This window comes from Aegilops tauschii, chromosome 3 (assembly GCF_002575655.3).
Source record: "Aegilops tauschii subsp. strangulata cultivar AL8/78 chromosome 3, Aet v6.0, whole genome shotgun sequence".
Lineage (NCBI taxonomy): Eukaryota > Viridiplantae > Streptophyta > Magnoliopsida > Poales > Poaceae > Aegilops > Aegilops tauschii.
The window spans coordinates 500,930,871-500,955,369 of record NC_053037.3 but is presented as its reverse complement, the minus strand read 5'-3'; positions in this window follow the sequence as shown (position 1 = coordinate 500,955,369).

Below are 24,499 nucleotides of genomic sequence, written 5' to 3'. Positions count from 1 at the left end.
GCCCATCGTCGGCTTCTACCCCTTGGTAGGTACTACGCAGGGTGTTTCTGCACTAACAAAACAACCCTTAGCCAACGTCTCGGTGCCCGGAGGCGGTTGTGTTAGCAGAAATGAGGCAATCAGATATGCGGGCTTTATAACTTTCACTTAGTCATAGGAGCTTAAAGTTGGAAGGCCAGTTACTAGCCTCCGGTTAGTGTTCGGCGATAGTCGAGGTCAAGCCGTAAACACTTCGGCCAATATTATGAACGTCCCGTCATTTAACACAGTCATCAGATCGCTGACCAGTTTACACTTATTATGACAGTCAGTTTTCGGCTTTCTCCACTGAGGCGCTTAACCATGCTAGCTGGAAGCACAATCACAGTGGTTCTCCCGCTGCGCACCTAGCCAAATAAAGCAGAACGTAGGAGGCAAGCATAGGAGCCGGGCAACCCAACTATTGACCAAAGACACAATTCGAAACCAATGCATATACATCAATGTCCAAGAATGTTTTGCCGAATCCCTAAAGGTGTACGGCGCCGCACTATGAGACTAATGCTGGAAACACACAAATAGCTTAAAAGTGCCATAGGCTTGGAAAACCGAAAACTTCAGTAAAAACTGGATGCCCGAACTAGATCAAGTGTTCGGTGCCAAATCGAAAATTTGTCTTAGAAAAAAAAGGTGCTTCTGTCGTGCTTTATCATGACACATCTTATCTCAAGACCTCAAGCGGGCCAGCCTACGGCTTCAACCTCCTATCCCGAAGGCGGAGTACTTCTCCTTAGGCCAGTTTAGCAAACTAAACTCTAGCGGCTTTGAGAGAGAAGTTAGGCTCCCCGGCTAGTGACCACACACTCGTGTCGAAAAAAGGAGTGATAAATAATAATAATAAACTTTGCAACGACTAAGAAGAAGAACAGTTATTATAAAACGGCTCATATAAATTTAAGAGCCCCCAAGTGACTTGGGTAAAAGAATTTTATGTATAATGATTGTATGTACCGAAGTACTAATATCATATCTTTGTTCACTCGAACTTTAAACGCGTCTTAACCGACCGTCGGCTTCTCCCTCTTCGGTCAAGGACCGAAAAGTGTTATGTACTCCACCTGTCGAGAATATCGACGGTGTTTCTGATAACCAGGCAATCAGGCCATAAGACTGTAACAGAAAAAGCGCGCTCAGGGAACTTATGCTATATTACTAACGAAGTGTAAGAAGCATCTTCGAAGAAAATAGTACCCCCACCGATACCTTTCTTCGGTTGCTCATTAATACTATGAGACTTGTGTAATAGATTTTTTGTACTCATGAGTTCCGTTGTGTGCCGACCATAATTGAAAATAATAAGAGCGCTAGCTTTCGGCTTCACCAAGTCTGAGGTCCGAGCTCGGATGACCCGATCGTGACAATCGCAGAGGTGCTCCCTTTACTCCCTAGCCGAACAATCGGGAACGTAGGGGTAAACACATGAGCGAGGCAACCCAGCTTGCAAATCGCTTAAGTCAATATGGTGCATATTGTGGCGTAATACACGAACAAGGAACGAAGCCGTACAAGTATAATCATATGCAAGAGGAAAGGCTTCATGAAGGAAGCCCCCAAATGAACTGGGTATTTGAATTTGTGTGTCACAAACAAAGTTATGACAAGGAATTTTTTCACAAACAACTTTTTGTCAAAAAGTATAATGCTTGGTCGAACCGAACACAAGTTAAAAATTATAAAACTTTGTGCATGAAAGCGACTTAGCTGGTTAATGTGTTCGGCATTGATCACGCGGTCCGAGCTTGATGCGGGACAAGATTCCATCCCCCAAGCCGGTCCCGAGGTGGCGGAGCAAAGAGCTCGGCACTCCAAAGTGGTGACATAGCGCGACCAATGCAGGCCGCCGAAGTCCCCGGCGTGGGTTAATGAGGTGTTGACGAAGCCCCCCGTCCAGCCGAGGTGACATGGTATATCAGTACGCCGAGGTGACAATACTGCCCGACCCGAATCATTTACATGTGCACAAAAAATAGTGCAAACCGGAGATAATAATAATAATCATAAATTAAAAAAAAATGTTGCATAATAAATAATTTATGCAAAGTGGGTAATAAAAGAAATATGGCCTGGCGCCGAAGTCAATGTCGATGCAGGGCGTCGGCGTGATGCGGTAAAGGCGTGGCAAAGCCTGAATTCACAGGTCGGTCCGAGTTCCGGATGGGGCGTTCGCCGGACTATGTACGGAAACTGACCGAACCACCACGCGACCGATGTTAATGCGGCCATCATTTGATAGACCTGTGTATAAATGATGGACAAACCAGAGTAATAATTCCTTGGTAAAAATAAACCCAAACAAGCAAAAAAATACTAGGATTAATAGCACCTGGTTTATTTGTTGTAGCAATCCAAAGAAAAGTGACTCCCAAAATTGGGACTCGATCTGCATTCTCATTGCCTAATGGGCGGTGAAGCGACGGCATGGTGATGCTGGTAAAGGTTGGCTCGCCGAGGCAAAGCCCCCGGTCCAGCTAACATGACGAAGTCGGTTTACTGGTGACGCCGAAGTCTCCGGAGTAGGTTGATGAAGAGATGGCGAAGCCCCCGGTCCAGCCGAGGTGTTGAAGCCTCGATGTCAGCCGATGAGTCGAAGTAGGTCGGCGTGATGGACATCGGCTTGAAAAAGCAACAGTGCGGCCCTGTCGATGCAGGTCGTGACTCGTGACATGGTCAATGCCGGGTTGATGAAGTGATCGCACGGCGATGCGGGCGTGCCCGCTCCGTGTAATCCATGGGGTAGCGACGTTGGTGATGATTTATCCTTCGCGATGCCGAACTCCTGTTCGGCTCGCCGAGATGATGATCCGAAGAAGTTGAGCTCATCTCAACAAAGTGACGACGTGTCTGGCGCAGGTCGGCAGCCGTGGAGCAATATTGCCAGACTGGTTTGACACCGGCATGATGGTGAAGATCATGTTCAAAAGATTTTAAAGTTAGTGGGATGTGTTCGGGAACAAAACACAATACCCCATACAAAACTTCCTTCAAAAAGGATGTCCGAAATCCCGTTCATAAAAAAGACGAACTCGGGTCGGATTCGTTTTCACGCAGAAAACAAATCCGAAAAGTGATGCACTAATCGGAAGGTTCCCGAAGTTTGGACGGTCGGATCGAGCTGAAATTTTGAGGGGTGGTAGAAATTGGAATTCCGCAGCCGATCAACGGTTGGATCTTCCAAAGGACGTCCGAGCTAGAAGCTGGACACCACGCCCTAAACTCGTCCATATTCCCGTCCAGATTTGACAGGGCTCCGGTATATCGCGGATTGTCAGAGATTCCTCCATCGAAACTCGACGAAATTTTCCAGGGTTGTTGTAGACTCAATTCTGCACAATTCCACCGAAGCAATCGTTAAAACGACACTTGAGGAGGCGGTGGCGGCGGATACAAGTTTGATGTCCAGAAAAACAGCACGGTAGCCCGAGGGCAATGTTGACGTTGAGCCCCCGGGCTCCCTAGATGATTCCTCCATGATCTTAATAGAGATCGGAGCTGATGTTGATGAAGGCCCTCATCCGAACATGACGATCGGAGGTAGGGCGCAGTCCTCAGTCCAGCCAAGGTCACCAGCCGAGCCGGTGACGAAGAAGCCGATGTCGCAGTTGATCTGCAGTCGAGCCATTGATCCTTTTGCCAATCACACAGCGGAACTCTCAATGAAAGCACCAATGTCGGTGTCAAAACCAGCGGATCTCGGGTAGGGGGTCCCGAACTGTGCGTCTAAGGCGGATGGTAACAGGAGGCGGGGGACACAATGTTTACCCAGGTTCGGGCCCTCTCGATGGAGGTAATACCCTACTTCCTGGTTGATTGATCTTGATGATATGAGTATTACAAGAGTTGCTCTACCACGAGATCGTAGAGGCTAAACCCTAGAAGCTAGCATATGATTATGATTGTTTATATCTCTATCGACTAGCCTGGCCTCGGTTTATATAATGCACCAGAGGCCTAGGATAACAAGAGTCCTAGCCAAATACGCCGGTGGGGAGGAGTCTTTGTCTTGATCACCAAGTCTTGTGGAATCTTCCTTGTATGCGGTAGCTGTCCGAACTGGCCCATGAGTATACGGCCATGGGGGTCATCGTCCCAATCCAACTGATCGGGAGACGATGTGATGAGTACCCCCTAGTCCAGGACACTGTCACACGCCGCTTCCATTCAGAGACGAAACGGGCGATGGGGGGAGCTAGGGCGGCCGCGGCTGGAGGCAACAGAGAGCACAGCCGGCGGCGGACGTTCTATGGAGGCGCATCCACAGGGCCTCCGCCGATGAACTGAGGGGTGGGGGAGACTCGCGGGGCAGAGGGGAGTCGCCTGGTGGTGTAGAAGAGGAGAGGGATGGCTCGGTTCGAGCTAATTTAGGTAGAGGATGGCGACAGCCATGGTGGACAACAGAGGCGAGGAGAGCTTCTCGAGCTCATGGGAGAGGCCAGGGAGGTTGCTGGGGGTGGTGTGAGGCTGGTGGTGAGCTCGGACGAGGCCGGGGATGGCTATTTATAGCCGGGCGAGGGAGGCCGAGCTCGGGTGTCGCCGCGGGGATCCGGCCAACGCTCTGGTGACGGCCAGCAATCACGGGAGGGCGCGGGAAGGTGACGAGAGAGGCAACGGACGAGCCGCAGAGGTCACGGAGACGAGCAGAGCTTGGGGACAAGAGTAGGAAGACGCCGCGGCGCGAACATAGCCGGTCGGCTACGGGTTTCCCATGGGCGCGCGGCGACGAGCGCTGACGGAGGGGCTTACGAAGGGGGAGATGGCTCCAGGAGGACAGCGACGACGCGGTGACGCTGTTGGACATACTCACGAGCGCGAAGACGACGAGAGGGGGAGGGGGTCGAGCACAAACGACGCATGGGCGCGGCCGCACCGCACAGAGCGCGCGCACTGTTATGCCATTAATGCGGTCACCGCGCTCACTGGCATGTAGCGGGGGCAATGAGCTGAAACGTGTTGTCTAGTGGTAAGTTCTTCCAAGGGAGGTTTCAACTGCGGTGGTAGATCGATGAAAAACACTCTGGTTAAATGGTAATCATCGTCGGAAGTTTACTGCAGTAAACTTGAATGTACACTGGTGATCAACAGGAACTTGACTGGAGCCAAAGAGTTTGTCTGGGGTGATTAGCTTAGGAAGGACTATAATCCTGGAGAGTTTAAGGAGAAATGGACCACAAAACAACATGGTTGCTTTGCAATTGACCAAAATGGTCCAGAATCAAGATCATGATGGTTCACTCACATGGAGTATCAACTTGATCTGAAATTTGGCAAGGCCTAAGGATTTGGACATAGTAAGATGCTGTAAAAATTTCATACCAATTGGATTCACCAAAATGGTACTTCCTTCACAGATATTCTTTCTGTCCAGAAACTTGCAAAAATTCTAGAGGAATATTTGCTAAGTGAAATGGTTCCAAATTTGGTGGAGAGATGTTATTAGGGTAGGAGCACAATCTGGTAATTTCTCACAATTAATGAATCAATAAAAATTATACTTGCTTCACAACCTGAAAATATTAGCAGAATCAAAGATTTGATGATGTGCTCACATAGATGATAGGATGGAGCTGAAACTTGGAGGGGTGTGCTCATATGAGCACATGAAGGAGTGTGCAAAATTTCAACTCATTTGGATAACCCTAGCTAGTACTTCCTTCACAATGCCTTCTGTCTGACAGAAAGTTTGAAAAATTGCTGAGGAAGATTGGCTAGGCAAATAAAGTTGAATTTTGGCATGAGTCAATGATTTGGACCTAAGAAAATTCCCAAAAGGTTTGGGAGCAATCAAGAAAGGATAGGTGGCATTTCCTTTACAGAAAGCCACACTGGACAAAAATGAAGAATAATCATTGGGGAATTATTGTTTGGCCAGGACAGGAAATTTTGGGCATATTTGAGCAATATATGACCCCAAGAAATTATGAGAATTATTTGGGAATTTTTGGATGGACAGAAATATAGGTTGCTTCAGAACCTAGGGCAGATAGGGTTATTCCTTTAATAGAAGAAGGAATATTCCCTAGAAAAAGATTTGAGGGTTTGGTCAAGGATTGAAGTGACATGATTTTGGCAAGGTTTTGAGAATGATGAGCCACTTGGGAGCGGGAATGAGGATGATTTCCCAGGTGGCAGGGTCACAGAACCACCCCAAAAAGAAAAACAGAGCAAAAACCAAATAAATCAAAAGAAAAATAAAAGGGCCAAAAACCAGGCTGTTACAACTCTTACCCCCTTAAAGAAATCTCGTCCTCAAGATTTGGTTGCCCAGGGAACAAGTATGACTTGAGGACACCATTTCCAGCTCGGGTATCCTTTTTTCCTTTAGTTATTGTTCCCCCAAGAATTTCAGATGATCAACTTACCTTTCTCTCGGGTGGCTTGCTTCACCTTTCCCCAAATCCTGATGGGTCTTTGCTCCTATAACAATTCCTCTTGCTGACATTGATTCTCTCATATCTGCGGTGATATCCAAGGAATCTGAGCATTAATTTTCCTTTTGTCGGGAAAACCTTTTTACTTCTGTCATGGGGTTGCTTCAAATAAATGCAGGCCTTGTGGTTTCAATAAATGCTGAGAATTAATCATGGCCATCTTCTAACGGGATCTGACTGCCCATAGGTGGTACTGATTTATTTTTATTTATCCCTTTGGCTCGACCATGAGATATGTACCAAAGATTCGACTGCCTTTTGTTGTGAGCAATATAACGGTGTATGGAGTTATAGCCGTGTCATACCTCAAATATTTACATCTTGAGACTGACCTGACAAGGGGCTGACGGACAATTGCTTTTCCTGATAGACTGACCGTGTACTTGATTCCATCGGTAAGTATACCGGGTCTTAGCTGATTGTTCGGCTTTTAACTTTCTCATTTTGTTGGTATACCCATTTCCACACTAACCATTCCAAGCGGGACAGAGGGGTATGAAATCCTTGTAAAACAGAGTTGGCCGCTGAGAGTATGCCTTTGTGGATCCATATGGAATTACGGCCTCCAACTGATTTGGGTATTCGGACCCTGATGGTCGTGCAAAAATCATCATACCTTTGTTGTCAGTCTCACCCTTTAACGGTCATGATTTTCTTTGTTAAGATACCTTACTGAAATAACTTGGCCACATCTGTCCTTGATTCTTCATATGACCATGGATGTGATTAGTGCAATATTTTTGACATTATTCCTTGTGCCTATTTTCTGACCTGGGTCCACACAGATATGACATATACCGGGGTTTGTAGCTGTACGGAGCTCATTGTTGAGGCCAATTGTACAAGAAGGTGACAAGGTTTTAGATCATCTCCTTGTCAGTTGCGGGAATAATGACCTTGATAACCATTGTCAAGACTGTTGATTTTGTGATGTCATCCCCATATCTTGTCGGTCCTGTAATTCATGAGATGTATCTCTCCTTATTTTCCTTTGCCTGACTCGTAAGGTTGTGGGATCCTTACTTCCCTTAGGTATATCTGCTGGATTCTTGCCGCATCTCGTATGAGTGACTAATATGACTGGGGATGCATGCTCACCATATATAAGAACCATATGCGACCAAACACTTGATTCTTGAAGAGGACACATGCCCTGACTGATTTGTGCTTCCGACAAAAATGTTGCGAGTCTGATTCTTGAGCGGTACTGCCATACATTGGAAACTCATCATATAACCTCTGAGGACGGTGTATTAGTATGATACTGACGCAGACTGAATGGCTTACGAGAGAAGCCATCCGAGTAGCTTCTTGAGGAAGACTTGTTAACTTCTGCTCAAATCTTTTGTCTGGGTATCATGCAGAAGAAGGCTCTATAGCTTACACACGAAGCTTGGTCTGATTATTGTGCTGGAGAAGCCTGAGTTCCGTACTTGAGAAGCTTCTCCCCGGGTTGCTTGTTGAGAAAAATTCATTTCCGTCTGTCAGAAACTTTTACCGAGGTATCTTGCTGAGAAAGACCGGGTATCTTGGACCGGAAATTGTTCATATATCATGCTGAGGAAATTTCAGGAGCCTTGCATCATAAATTTCTTCCGATAACTTGTGGAAGAAGACTGAGTTTCTTACATGCAAAGCTTCATACTAATATGCAGACTGAAATCTACACACACTCCCATAATATTATGTGGCTGATTATTTGCATGAGAAAATTTGTTTGCATGTCTTCCTTGAGCATATCACATTCTGACTTTATTTCGGATGATAACATATTTCAAGCATCATGCATTGCTGAGCCAAAATTTTGTATATGATCCATACCTTTGACTGGAAATATACCGTTGATCTTGTACCTAACTTGTCTTGCTGCTGACTTGATCATTACTGTTGGGAGGATTTTGTACTGATGTAGACTTGAGTTATCAGTATTGTTGTGAGGAGTGCACACTAATGCAAAATTGATTATCAGCCTCAAAATCAGATATTCCCCATTTCACTGCAGTCGGCTCAGAATTCCATTCTGTTTAGCTGAGTTTCCAAATATTTGAACTCCTTGCTGATTCTTCGGGTCCGGTGTCGGTTGATGAGCAACTCTTTATAGGGGGGAAATAATGTAACACCGGGGCCCAAAAAGAAAGAAGCAAAAGAAAACTCAACTAAACAAAAGCACGCAACAACAATCAATTCTCACACAATCAATGTCACAAATTACTGCTAGTCACACAATATGTATGCCTACTTAAGCACACAAATCTCACGGGATCTCCAGTTCTACGATCTAGCATGCTGTGACGGTGTGCACGAGGACGAATAAATGTGTGGAAGAATTGGTGTAAACAGCGCTACACCAAGTGCTAGCTTAGACAGGTAGCAACCTGGACTAGTTCGGAGGCGAGGACGCACTCGGTAATCATGTAGTGGGACACGAAGGTCGCAACCACATTATTATCAAGTGGACGGAAAAGATCCGTACTCGTCCAAGAAATAGGATAGCGGGAAAAAACTGAGGCTGCTGACATTACCCTTTCTTGATAACTAAGATCATTAAGGGTTGCCAACACGACAAAATGAAAGAGCAATTCGGGATAGAAGCATGTCCATCACCGAAACGATAGGTGGGGCTGAAAGAAAGACATCAGCGCGATTCCTGAGCACCATTTTTGCAAACGGTGCCGGGATCACTTGGCATCACTCTGCTGGGACAGAAATGACACCAAACATCAAAGAACGAGCAAGAAAAGAAAACTAGAGAAATGCATAGGCTGAGTTGTAGTGGATCCGAACCGATGCCAGCTACACTCACCAGATAAACCTTTAGCAACTACTACTATGACTATATGCATGCTATGCAACAAACAAATGCAGCAACGAAATGCAATAAACAAGCCAGACTTTAAACTACTGATTTCTACCGGTTTCTACCGCTTGCGCTGACTAGGGCATCCTACAACCTGACTGGCTATGATACCAAGCCTGTGGCACCCTGGCTCAGAGATACCGGAACGCCCCGTATTCCAGCCCAAAGATCGAGGAGAAGTCTTCTGGAATACGGCACTGCCTAGCATAGAACAAATCATCTCTTTATTACAAGTTATATGGTTACACGGAATTACATCGGCACGGTGAAACTATGCCTGCCACGGTTGCTCTATGCAAGCAGCAGAACAACACGATGCAGCGGAATAACTCTAGCAGCGGAACAACGACGACGGTGATGAACTCCATTCTGCAGGAACTCTGGCTGGAACGCTTATCCTAGCTCGCAAACAAGGAATCCACGGCAAACAAGCAATCAAATCCGACATGACCTGCAAACTGGCATGACATGCCAGGTCAGTACATTGAATGTACTTGCAAGCTCACAATAACCAGAAGCATTCAAGACAAACAACAGCGTGGCAATTATAGGTTAAGCAGGAATTATCATGAGATCATCAGGATAACATGGCATGAACAACATGAAACATGATACAGCTAGAACAATATGAGCATGGCATGAACAACATGATACAACTAGAACAATACGAACATGGCATGAACATATAAATCTGACGATACTAGCATGCAACATGATGACACTATATGCACCACTTATTCTGCTCGGGTTACCTCGTAACCATCACATGCATCACTTACCACCTCGGACATTACACGATCATCTCAGGATCAAATCAAGCTTGGTATAAACAACACCCTAGTAATCATTAAATGACCACAAGGAGCTTGATCTTTACCCACGATTCTCGCACAACATCACGAATATCCAACAACCCGGTATCCTCGATACGACGGTGATCATTCACGGATCACAAACGGAACCACTCTAGGATCAACGCGTAATCAAGCGGTGATCATTCACAGATCACATAACCAACTTATCTCATCATTATTATTATTACTGTTGACCCATAGTGTGACCAACTACGAACTGGGCCCTTATCCACGGACGCGGCTATCGATAGATTTAGTATACATTCTGCAGAGGTAGCATAATGTACCCACACCACAGAACCCATGGCCTCACGCTCCCATTCGGGTGAACCAACGGCGTTCCGACAAAACCGTCCTACTGCCATGACACTCTCCCGGCCACTCCGACTCACTCGCCACTGGGCCAAGTCCTGGGTGGCCCCATGCCTACCAAAGGCACCAACGGCCGCCGTCGTGGCAAAACGGCCACGATCGTGGCAAAACAAAAACGGTCCCAAATGGGGACAAGCCGGCTACAACAACTATGGGCAAACAAGGCTTATGTCCAGCTACCTGATCAGGGTAGCGCGCACCCATAACCTTCCCTCGTGGGAGGCACCGGCGAGAGGCACGACAATAGACCCAGTTAGGACCCTCCCATAAAGGCAAGTGTGGTTGCACTGGTCAGCTCGATATGGTGGCACAATGACTCAGCCAACAGTTGTTCAAGTTCAATTTAATCTGGTTAAACTTGAATGCAAATATGCTGAGTCATGATAAAATAACATGATGTAATTACAATGCATGAGCATGATATCAACATAAGCAGGGAAGTGCAACATAATCATCGAGCATAACCATAATAAAACATTAACCAAATGAGCATGGCAAAATGACGAGCATAACATTACACATGAGCATGCCATGACCACTAGCATCATAAATAAAAACCATGCAAGAACTCATCCAGAATACTACCAAGTAAGCATATACCCAACTGGATACAAAGTAACATGAATAGCTACAGCACTAGATAACAGATCGTAAACATGCATCCGGAAGAACACACTGCTACTACTACCAAGCATGACATATAACAATAATAGTAGTAATAAGTGCAAGATAACAAGATGTAGAAGAGCATAGCATGAAAGTGAACACAGATCTCTAAGCATCACTGAAACAACGATAACCGTATCAAACAAGCAAACATTTATTAAACATTCAAGTTGAAAACCATGGCTACTTCATGACTATCATGCAAGTAGTTTTTGTGGCTTGCCTGGGGTGGAAGAAATCACCGGGAGAAAGTGCAAGAAGCTCGCGGAACAAATCGCCAGAAAACGTTCTCTCTCGGAGGGGGCTGATTAAGCGTAAGGGCAAAATGGTCATTTTTAGGATGTCAAAACATGGTGAAGATGATACCAACAGAACGGGCTCCACGAAACGAAGACGTGGGCTTTGGATTCACCTCAAACGGAGTTGCGAGCAAAAAGTTATGAAGTGTTTTCTGCCAGGGACCTATCTGTAATGAAAATATTTTCAAAAAGGGCCTGGACAGAAAAACAGAAAGCGTATTAGAAGGAAATACGTTTCCCGGAAGTGAAAACGCATTCTGGGCCGAACTAGAAGAGGGATACACTTTCGATAAGCGAAGACGTAATCATGGGGATTACGTCTCCACATATCCAGCGTGGCAAAGGTGGGGCCGGCTTACCGAGCCACTGACGCGTGGGGCCGCAGGGAGAAGAGGGCCCGCCTAGCCCCTGTCTTCTTCTTCCTCGCCCTGCTCCCGCACGGGACAGAGGAGGCAGGGGAGGGCACGACACCGACGACGGGCCGGCTGGCTCCAGCCGTCTACGGCGAGGGCGAAGCCACCGGTGGGCTCGGGACGCCACGACGCTTCCATTCAGAGAGGAAACGGGCTCCAGGGGGATCTAGGGCGGCTGCGGCTGGAGGCAACAGAGAGCATAGCCGGCAGCGGCCGTTCTATGGAGGCGCGGCCACAGGGCCTCCGGCGACGAACTGAGGGGTGGGGGAGACTCGCGGGGCAGAGGGGAGTCGTCTGGTGGTGTAGAAGAGGATAGGGAAGGCTCGGTTTGAGCTAATTTAGTTAGAGGATGGCGACGGCCATGGTGGCCAACAGAGGCGAGGACAGCTTCTCGAGCTTGTGGGAGAGGCCGGGGAGGTTGCTGGGGGTGGTGTGAGGCTGGTGGTGAGCTCGGGCGAGGCCGGGGATGGCTATTTATAGCCGGGCGAGGGAGGCCGAGCTCGGGTGTCGCCGCGGGGATCCGACCAATGCTCTGGCGACGGCCAGCGATTACGGGAGGGCGCGGGAAGGCGACGAGAGAGGCAACGGACAAGCCGCGGAGGTCACGAAGACGAGCAGAGCTTGGGGACAAGAGGAGGAAGACGCCGCAGCGCGAACAGAGCCGGTCGGCTACAGGTTTGCCGTGGGCGCGCGGCGACGAGCGCTGACGGAGGGGCTTGCAGAGGGGGAGATGGCTCCAGGAGGACGGCGACGACACGGTGAAGCTGTTGGACATACTCACGAGCGTGAAGACGACGAGAGGGGGAGAGGGTCGAGCACAAACGACGCCTGGGCGTGGCCACAGCGCACAGAGCGCGCGCACTGTTATGCCATTAGCGCGGCCACCGCGTGCACTGGCATGTAGCGGGGGCAATGAGCTAGAACGTGTTGTCTAGTGGTAAGTTCTTCCAAGGGAGGTTTCAACTACGGTGGTAGATCGATGAAAAACACTCTGGTTAAATGGTAATCATCGTCTGAAGTTTACTGTAGTAAACTTGAACGTACACTGGTCATCAACAGGAATTTTATTGGAGCCAAAGAGTTTGTCTGGGGTAATTAGCTTAGGAAGGACTATAATCCTGGAGAGTTTAAGGAGAAATGGACCACAAAACAACATGGTTGCTTTGCAACTGACCAAAATGGTCCAGAATCAAGATCATGATGGTTCACTCACATGGAGTATCAACTTGATCTAAAATTTGGCAAGGCCTAAGGATTTGGACATAGTAAGATGCTATAAAATTTTCATACCAATTGGATTCACCAAAATGGTACTTCCTTCACAGCTATTCTTTCTGTCCAGAAACTTGCAAAAATTCTAGAGGAATATTTGCTAAGTGAAATGGTGCCAAATTTGGTGGAGAGATGTTATTAGAGTGGGAGCACAATCTGGTAATTTCTCACAATTAATGAAGCAATAAAAATTATACTTGCTTCACAACCTGAAAATATTAGAAGAATCAAAGATTTCATGCTATGCTCACATAGATGATAGGATGGAGCTGAAACTTGGAGGGGTGTTCTAATATGAGCACATGAAGGAGTGTGAAAAATCTCAACTCATTTGGATAACCCTAGCTAGTACTTCCTTCACAATGCCTTCTATCTGAGTGAAAGTTTGAAAAATTGCCGAGGAAGATTGGCTAGGCAAATAAAGTTGAATATTGGCATGAGTCAATGATTTGGACCTAAGAAAATTCCCAAAAGGTTTGGGAGCAATCAGGAAAGGATAGGTGGCACTTACTTCAGAGAAAGCCACACTGGACAGAAATGAAGAATAATTATTGAGGAATTATTCTTGGGCTAGGACAGGAAAGTTTGGGCATATTTGAGCAATATATGACCCAAAGGAATTATGAGAATTATTTGGGAATTTTTGGATGGACAAAAATATAGGGCAGATAGGGTTAATTCTTTAATAGAAGAAGGAATATTCCCTAGAAAAAGATTTGAGGGGTTTGTCAAGGATTGAAGTGACATGATTTTGGCAAGGTTTTGAGAATGATAAGCCACTTGGGAGGGGGAATGAGGATGATTTTCCAGGTGGCAAGGCCACAGAACCACCCCAAAAAAAATAGAGCAAAAACCAAATAAATCAAAAGAAAAAGAAAAAAGGGCCAAAAACCAGGTTGTTACACCGTTCTGCTCAGTTCATCCATTGCTTTGCTCCGCTTGTTGGGTGCCATGGAGGTGAGCTTCGCTGTGTTCGACGACAGTGTTCTTTCCTTTTTGCGCTTTTGTTGCTCGCCTACTTATTGTTCTTATGTGTTATCTGTTGTCGGGTACTTGTGGAGTGAGCGCGCAGGTTCTGGGCATTCATCGATCGGTCGTGCTATTCATCTTTCTGTCCTCCTCGCTCTCTTTCCTCCGTCATCAAGGTGTGTTTTGTCCTGTGTTCTTGTGTATCCATGAGAGCTTGTGTGCTGTTTTTTTATTATTCGTATCTGTGTCAGTGGATTAACGCTCGTCATGTGTTCATTCTTATGCTTGGTCCGTATGGTACCCTGAGAATTTCGTTTATTTCCTTAGAAACCGCACGAGGGAAGAAGTGTTGGACTAGATTCTAAATAGTTAAATGGGGATAATCTCGATTTCAATGAATAGCAACTGCAGCCTCTAAAGAAGCTAAATAGGTATGACTTATGTTTTGCTGAAATTCTTCCAGGAAGGGTTGTTAGGAAAATTAGTGAGCTTAGTTCTGTGCAATTAGGAAACAATGTTTTGTACTAAAAAATTTGTATTCACAACAGACAAAATACTGTTTGTAGATTTAACAAAAGGGGTCCTTAATTCTTTGAGTACAGGTTCAGAAAGACAACAAGAAAAGATATCATTTGCACTTGTGCAAACACATGGACAACTTGATTCAGTGTTGCAATCATCTAACAATGCCAAATGTTTTTTACCGCCAGAAATTGGGACCTTCCTGCAATTGAAAGGGTTGGTCCATGTTATTTCCCTAGGATGATTATATGCTTTTTGCTGGTAATTGTAGTGATAGTTACTGATTAAAATATGCTTTCATAAGGTAACAAACTACCATTATTGCTTGTTATTGCTTGATGAGGACAGGTGACAAACTGACTATTATTGCTTGATGAGGACACAAGGTTACTCGTGTTCTAATTGTTCAAAGCTTACATGTCGCAGTGCATATCTCTTAGACAATGATAATCGAATGCATACATACATATGTATATCTTTAGTTGTCCTTTTTTACTTTTTGTTTGGACAATCATCTGCCCATTTATTCATTGTGGTACTTCAGCTTCTTAGTAGATATCTTACTGTTACTTTTCGTGTGTATTCTCTAGCAGAATTAAACTATTTTTGTGAAGCTATTTCATCTTAATAGCCTTCCTGAACTGTTTGCAGGATGGGGGAGTATTAATTTCAAAGTGAAATGTTACTATGCAGAGTAATATTTACTATTTTCCTAACTTTGTCACTCGGTGGAAAATAGTGTCTACAATGTGTTCGTGTTCATATATGTTTATCCATTTAAAATCACACTTGGGGTATCTCAGAAGACTCAAATTAGATCATTTCATTGAACAAAAGGATGGTCGATTTGCTTGGGAGTAAAAACTGTAGGGTAATGCACTTTTTTATATTGAGTTGTTTCTTGAACACAATTCCTTGAGTGAGGAAGAGTTTTTGATGCGGGGAACGAATCAGATCTTCAGGTGACCACACATTCATTCAAATCAGTAGACCCATACTTCTTTTTATCTCCCTTCCATTCTTGATTTGGCTCACCCCCACCTAGCTTGCTCTTTTTGGGTTCTTGTAGGTTCGTTGTGGGGCAGTGAAGAACAGAAAATGGCTGAAGAGAACATTAGGAGGTGATGCTAGAATGAAGCTTGTTTGTGTGCTACCTGCTGTTGTGATTCAAAGGAATTTGCATGTTCTCACTGAATGAAAAAAAGAGGCACTATGGTGAGAGTTGACTAAATGTAGAGTTTTGAATCTCTTTACAATAGTAGTTTAAATAGCAATGAGTTCTTTTCCTGAGCTAGTGATTCATCAGTGCTAAAGTTGCTCCGCATATTAGTAAAAGATGTTGTATTTTAATTAGAAAGTATAATTTCTTTACTGAACCAGTGAACGATCAATGTTGAATCAACTTTGAATACTTCGTGAAAATTCATTGAATCGCTTGGTTGAATCTTTATACCAGCTATGATTGTTACAATATAAATAGAAGAGTAGAAGGGGCGCCTCCCACCTGGCACTGCCCCAACTTCTGCCCAGGAGGCGCCCCAAGGGGGCACCCCAATCACTAGTAACTATCAATTATGCTCATTTTACAGGCACTCCACCGCTGACTACAATATGGAAAAAACTCTCTCCAGGGTATTATGAGTTGAATACAGATGCAGCTTCTTTGAGGATGGAAGTGGAGCAGTAGCTGTTGTTATACGAAGCTACAGAGGCGAGACAATTGCCAAAGCTGCGGAGCCTATAAATCACACATTGAATGCTCCAACTGTTGAAGCTCTAGCACCATGGAGAGGCTCAAATTGCTATCTGAGATCATCTATAATAGGACCCCTCATACCCGTCTTAAATGCCCGGACAGGCAGTCCGATCAGTCACCAGTCAAACGCGACCCAACCGATCCTCTTATATCCGTCTCAAACGTCTGGACTGACTGGCACCCCTCATATCCATCTCAAATATAAGGACAATATGAGGGCTCGCGGACGTATCTGGACACGCCCGGTCAGTCCGCCACGTATGACGCGGCCCCACCCGGGTCACCTTTTCTCTTTCTTTATTCATTCTTTTCTTTCTCTCTCTTCTTCTCTACCAATCACGTGCAAATGATCAGACATATGAGGAAAAAAAAGAAGTGTGGCTGCGCGAATGAAAAAATAGGGGCTCAAAACGGACACACCCGGTCACTGAACGGGCCCGTCCGCGGGCGTTTGAGTGATCGAATTAGAGGTACATGGCTAAAGATGCTCGCATGTTGGCTGCTCTAAGGTGGTGGTGAAATCTGATTGCCTTGAGCTTTTTCAATAAAGGACGATTTTATTATCTCAAATGTAGCATCAAGCGGATACAAAACATTATGAGTAACACCCGGCCTCTGCATAACTAGGATGCACACAGCCAAACACCAAAGTCTGACACTAGAAACAGTAAGAAAACCGGCAAAAGGTCAATAGTAGAGTCCTATGGACCGACACTTTGCCTATGTTGAACTCGGCGGTGGATTGGTCTGGAGGTTATGCTGCCACCCATGTTGGAAAAAAACCTCCATAGCCGCCTGCTCCAACCGCGTACACACCGCCTTGAACAGCAGTTGGTGCTCCTCCTGTTGTAGCGTAGACCACGTATGAAGCGAGTGCGTAAAATGGAAAATAACCTGCAGAGGAGAAGCATTTTTGTCATTAAAAATCAAATCATCTCGACATAGCCAAAGCGACCATAGTAAGGCATACGCCCCCACCCTTATTAGCATTTTGAAACTATTTGAAATTCCGTCCAACCAATGACCAAATATATTGGCAATACTCGTTGGAGAATACAAATTTGACGCTATTTGGATGACTGCCATGTAGAACGTGCAAACTTGCATTGGAAAAAGAGGTGTTTGATTGTCTCGTCATGAGCACAAAAGCAACACTTCTTACTTCCTGGCCAGTTGCGCCATGCAAGATTGTGTTTGATTAGCACAACTCCCCTACGAAGATACCACATAAAGATTTTAACCTTTAGTGGAATCTTTGACTTTGAAATTTTCTTGTTATTATTCACTGGCACCTCAGAATGCATGAGCGCACGGTACATCGAGTCTACTGTGTAAGACCCTGATGTTGTGAGTTTCCAGTGAAACACATCCCGACCTTGTGTCAGATTAATCGAATCCAGACGGGATAAAAGATTATTCCATGACAAAAGTCGGGGGCCAATCAAATCCCGCCTGAACGAAATATTCGGTGGGAATGAACTAAGCACTTGTGCAATAGTATTACTCATATCATGAGCAATGGCGCATAAGGCTGGGTATTGCTCTCGTAGACTGGCATTGCCTATCCATATGTCTTCCCAGAAATGAACCTCTAACCCATCCTTTTATCGTGAAAGACCCAAAGCGAAAAACATGTTTCTTTGCCACCATTAGGCCAGCCCAAAAGTGTGAGTCGCCTGCTTTCCAATAAGCCTGAGACACCGCCTTTTGGCCTACATACTTGTTGCGCAATATGGTTTGCCAAACACCATCCTTAGTAAGAAGTTTGAACAACCATTTACTAAGTAGGGCCTCATTCTTGACCTGCAGGTCATGAATTCCAAGGACACCTTGGTCTTTCGGCCTACAAACCACGCTCCATTTGGCCAGGCTATATTTTTTCTTTTCACCGTCTCCCTGCCAAAAAATCTGGATCTAAAATAGTCCAGTCTTTGGAGGACCCCTTTTGGGAGTTGGAAGAAAGAAAGCATATAGAGAACCATATTTGTGAGGACGGAGTTAATTAAAACCAACCGTCCTCCAACTGAGAGCAACTTGCCTTTCCAACTGCTCGGTCGTTTCTCTAGACGCTCGTCAACATGCTTCGACTCTGCAATGGTGAGACGCCGATAGTGAACTTGTATTCCTAGATATTTAATTGGGAATTGACCATGTGCACAACCAAACAGGCCAGCGTAATTTGCAGCCGCCTCAACGGCTTCTCCAAAGCTGAAAAGTTCACTTTTATGGAAGTTAATTTTGAGACCCGACATTTGCTCAAATGCTGAAAGAAAGAGTTTTAGGTTTCGAGCCTTGTCCAGGTCATGTTCCATAACAAGAATTTTGTCATCGGCATATTGCAGAATATAGAGACCATCATCCACAAGGTGTGCCACTACTCCTGCAATCTGGCCGTCCTGCTTGGCGCGCTCAATCCGAATAGCCAACATGTCAACAACAATGTTAAATAAAATTGGGGACATGGGGTCACCCTGCCATAGTCCTTTTTCTGTCTGGAAGTAATGGCCTAAATCATCATTGACTTTGATGGCCACACTACCTCCAGTTACAAAATTTTGGATCCATTGGCGCCATTTATCAGAGAAACCTTTCATTCTTAGGGCCTGTTGGAGGAAAGACCATTTGACCTTGTCATAGGCCTTCTCAAAGTCGATTTTAAATACTACTCCACTCATGTTTTTTCGGTGCATCTCGTGAACGGTCTCATGCAAAATTACTACGCCATCGAGTATATTCCTTCCTTGCATGAACATCGTTTGAGATGGCTGGACAACATGGTCAACTAACGAGTTTAACCTTCGTACCCACTTTGGTAAAGATCTTGAAGCTAACATTAAGGAGGCATATGGGTCTGAACTGTTGGATCCGTTCGGCCTCCTTAATCTTTGGCAACAAGACAATCTCGCCAAAGTTAAGTCTGAATAGGTCTAGACGGTCGGCATGAAGACAATTAAACAACTCCGAAAGGTCAGTCTTGATGATATCCCAGAAATTCTGATAGAATTCTGCGGGGAAACCATCTGGGCCTGGAGCTTTGTTATGTTCCATTTGGAACACCGCCGCTCTCACCTCCTCTTCTGAGAATGGTGCCGTTAGGATATCATTTTCTTCTACTGTGACTTGTGGAATATCATCTGTTCGGGTCTCGTCAAGGGTGAAGTTCCCCTCAGCTGGCGCGCTGAACAACGATTTATAGTATTTGGTGATATACTTTTTGAGCTCCTCCTGACCTTCGATCAGCCCCTCATCTTGCTGGAGACTACAAGTACATTTGTTCCTATGTCGCCCATTGGCGATCAATTGGAAGTATCTTGTATTACTATCACCCATCGATATGAGATCAGCTTTGGATCTATGGTAGTATTTGATCTCCTCTTCTCGCGAAAGACGGGAGACCTTCTCATTAGATTGATTTTTAATTCAATCTCTTGTTGAGATAAGGTGCGTGTCTCTGCAATCTTGTCGAGGTCGTCAATAATGGTAGAGAGCTGTTGTTTTTCTTTTTTATATATCCCATTAGTGTGTTTCTCCCATCTAGTGAGGTGTTGCCGCATGGCCCTTATTTTAAAGTTCCACCTTTGAATAGGTGTGCGACCAACGGCGGGCCTCTCCCAAACATTCTTGATTATGTCTACAAATCCATCCCGATGCAGCCATCCCAATTCAAATTTGAAAGGGTGACGGGCTGCTGGGTTCATAGAGTTAGAATCCAGAATGATGGGTGCATGATCCGATAATGCCTCGATACGCTCTAGGGCTCGCACGGTTACTATAGGAAAATTTAGTTCCCATTCGGTGTCCACGAGTACCCTATCGAGTTTCTCGTATGTACGCACCGATCTGTTATTAGCCCAGGTGAACTACCGCCCCGACATACTGACCTCCCGAAGATCCAAACTGTCTATCACAGCATTGAATAGGAAGGGCCAATGAGTGTCGAAGCGGTCATTAATTTTCTCTTGTTGGTACCTAAGGATATTAAAGTCCCCTCCAATAATCATTGGATACGGGTTATCCTTAGCCAGGTTCACCAATTCATGAAGGAAAGCCGATTTGTGTTCATCTTGGGCAGCCCCATAGACTGCGACCAGGCTCCATGTAAGATTACAAGCTCTATTTCGTAAGTGAATATATGAAATTCACCTGTCGAAAAAGCCAACAAGTCCATGGTCGTGGTCTGTATCCCAAGAAGGATTCCTCCAGACCTTCCACGAGCTGGTAGACTGTGCCATGTGTAGTCGAAACCACCTGAGAGGTGATCGAGGACATTTGGCCGGAAGTCACATTTACCAGCCTCGGAAATTGCCACAAAGTCCAACCCATGTTCACGTACACAATCACCGACGTGTTTATGTTTAGCCAAGTCTAAGAGACCTCTGCTATTCCAAAACATGCCTCTCATGTGGAAACTCGGGCCGATGTGGAATCTTTCGCCTTCTTGGGCGGTTTTTGTTTCTTTTTTGAGGAATGTGATTTAGATTTCCGCGAAGACGCCGTGAAGTCACAAAACATGGACCCAGGTCTTGCTTCATCTAAACCAACCTCGGTAACCTCACCAACCGTGGGAGATAAGCGGACCATCATATTTGGCATCCGTTTCATCTTCCTCCTCGGTCTCAGGGTTAGGTGGGGTGCTATTACACTTTGGAGAAACCTTTAAACGATCAATCTCCATATGTTTAAGTGCCCCAACCGACATATTAATTTCATTATCATTTCTCCCCATAGATATACCAACATTCTTTAAGCTAGAGGAAATGCGGGTATTCAAAAATGGATGCATGCAATGGAGATTCTGAGATCCTGAATCCATATGTACCCGTACTAGCTGGTTGCTTTGAACTTTCACATGGGATCTCATCAACCTCCTTTAAGCATTGTCCGAGGGAAGCTTCACATTACCTAGCTAGATATTGTTATTATCAGAGAGGCACATATTGTTGGGGAACGTAGTAATTTCAAAAAAAATTCTACGCACACGCAAGATCCATCTAGGTGATGCATAGCAACGAGAGGGGAGAGTGTTGTCCACGTACCCTCGTAGACCGTAAGCGGAAGCATTATGACAACGCGGTTGATGTAGTCATACATCTTCACGATCCAACCGATCCTAGCACCGAAGGTACGGCACCTCCGCGATTTGCACACGTTCAGCTCGGTGACGTCCCATGAATTCTAGATCCAGCTGAGGTCGAGGGAGAGTTTCATCAGCACGACGGCGTGATGACGGTGATGATGAAGCTACCACGCAGGGCTTCGCCTAAGCACTGCAACAATATGACCGAGGTGGAATATGGTGGAGGGGGGCACCGCACACGGCTAAGAATCAACTTGTGTGTCTATGGGGTGCCCCCCTCCCCCGTATATAAAGGAGTGGAGGAGGGGGAGGGCCAGCCCTCTATGGCGCGCCCAAGGGGAGTCCTACTCCCACCGGGAGTAGGATTCCCCCCCCTCCCTAGTTGGATTAGGAGAGGAAGGAAGGGGGAGAGAGGGGGAAGGAAAGGGGGGCCGGCCCCCCACCCAATTCGGATTGGGATTGGGGGGGGCCCTCCTAGGCTCCCTTCTCCTCTCCCCCACTATGGCCCAATAAGGCCCATATACTTCCCGGGAGGTTCCGGTAACCTCCCGGTGCTCCGGTAAATGCCCAAACTCACCCGGAACCATTCCGATGTCCAAACATAGTCATCCAATATATTGATATTTATGTCTCGACCATTTCGAGATTCCTCGTCATGTCCGTGATCATATCCGGGACTCCGGACAACCTTCGGTACATCAAAACACATAAACTCATAATACCGATCGTCACCAAACGTTAAGCGTGCGGACCCTACGGGTTCGAGAACTATGTACACATGACCGAGGCTCATCTCCGGTCAATAACCAATAGCGGAACCTGGATGCTCATATTGGTTCCTACATATTCTACGAAGATCTTTATCGGTCAAACCGCATAACAACATACGTTGTTCCCTTTGTCATTGGTATGTTACTTGCCCGAGATTCGATCGTCCGTATCTCAATACCTAATTCAATCTCGTTACCGAAAAGTTTCTTTACTCGTTCCGTAATGCATCCTCCCATAACTAACTCATTAGTCACATTGCTTGAAAGGCTTATAGTGATGTGCATTACCTAGAGGGCCCAGAGATACCTCTCCGATACATGGAGTGACAAATCCTAATCTCGTTCTATGCCAACTCAACAAACACCATCGGAGACACCTGTAGAGCATCTTTATAGTCACCCAGTTACGTTGTGATGTTTGATAGCACACTAAGTGTTCCTCTGGTATTCGGGAGTTGCATAATCTCATAGTCATACACTAGTGCGCGTCGGTCCTAAACTAACGGTTTAAAACCCCTTTCCGCGATGGCATTTGGAACCATCGCCAAGGGAGTGTGGGTGATAGGGGGTCCTTCCCACACGACCCAGAAATCGTCGGGGATAGGGCCCCTACAGTACTCCTACTTGTTTCTGCTCGCATTGCCATCGCAGTCGGTACTCTGTGGTGCTACGTTTATGATGCGCGGCCCATCACAAACGGTTCACTATTATAGAACGTGTATGATGCGCGGCCCATCACAAATAGTTCACCATTAAGAAGATTAGCTAATCGTTGTACGAGTGTCGGACAGGATTATGAAATGTCGGACCGTTGTAACATCATCGTACACGACAACTATCGCACACGCTATTCTGTCGTGCAACGTTTACGATGCATACTTCATCAGAAACAGTTCATGGTTGCGAATCGTGTACGATAAGGCAACTAACACGAACGTTTAGTTTGCCCGCACCGTTTGTGATATTGTCTGGCATCGCACACGCTTTGCAAATGGCAACTGTGTGCATGCTTGCACACGTTTCCTCTCCGTGAACCATGTCGGATTATGGTGCATATTGCAAACATTGGTGTTTACCAACCGTGTGTGCCGTAACAACCTGGAGAGCGTAATTTCACCATAATTTAATTGCTGCTTTTCCAAATTGCACCGGATTTGGATTTGAATTTGAATGTATGCCACAGCTTTATTCATATCCATCAGGTTCAAACAACCAATGCATTATTCCATTCATAGGTACATATGTTCAAGAATTACATAAGAACCAAATAAACAATGATGAACCACAGTTGTATACTTGTACTATTAAAGACGGTAAAGAAAGAGGCGAAATATATTCTGGTTGCTGAACAAGGTGAAGCGGAATGGCCATATTGTGCCCTCCTCCATGCAGAAGGCACGCATGACTCTAGTCCAAACCCTTGTGATGGCTGACCGCCCATCCTTCACGGTCTTCATGAAAACATCTAGATAACATTGTGTTCTGGTAGAAATACTTTAACCTTTGCATGCCCACCAATCATGTAGTTTGAGAGGTAATCTTGAGTAACTGCTTTGGCAACCACTGCAAAGGAATAAGATTTCAGACATTTTCATCTAACACAACTCATTATGGGGCAGTAAAAAGAAGGCTGCAGAGTTCTTACTTACCATCCTGCAGTTCGCTGTTGTCTTGGATAAAGTGTAAACAAATAGTTTAAGTGCCATCTTTGGACCCATTTTACTAACAATCTTTATCAGCTTCCTCACTTTATGCTGGTTCATCGATATCTCATTGTCCCATACGCAGAAAGGGTCAAAACGCGGATCTTTACCAATGACATATATACCTAAAAGCACCAAAGTTAATATTAGAAGCTAAACAGCAATTGCACAATGATGTAGTACACCACTCTTTTATAATATGTCTATATACATCCGTATGTGGTAGTCCATTTGAAATCTCTAAAAAGACAAATATTTAGAAACAGAGGGCTTATCTTATAACATCCAATATACTCACATATTAGATGAATTAACATCTTATATTATGGGCCGGAAGGAGTTTAGTTCATTCTTACAAATTATCTGCTGCTGTATCCACGGGTTACAGTTAGTTTGAGCTAGTTCAGGCACAAATATCCCTAAAGTATATCTAAACATGAGGGCTAGTTTGAGCTAGTTGCATCTATAACCCACCCAAAAAAACTAGTATCCAACCCAAGAGGTG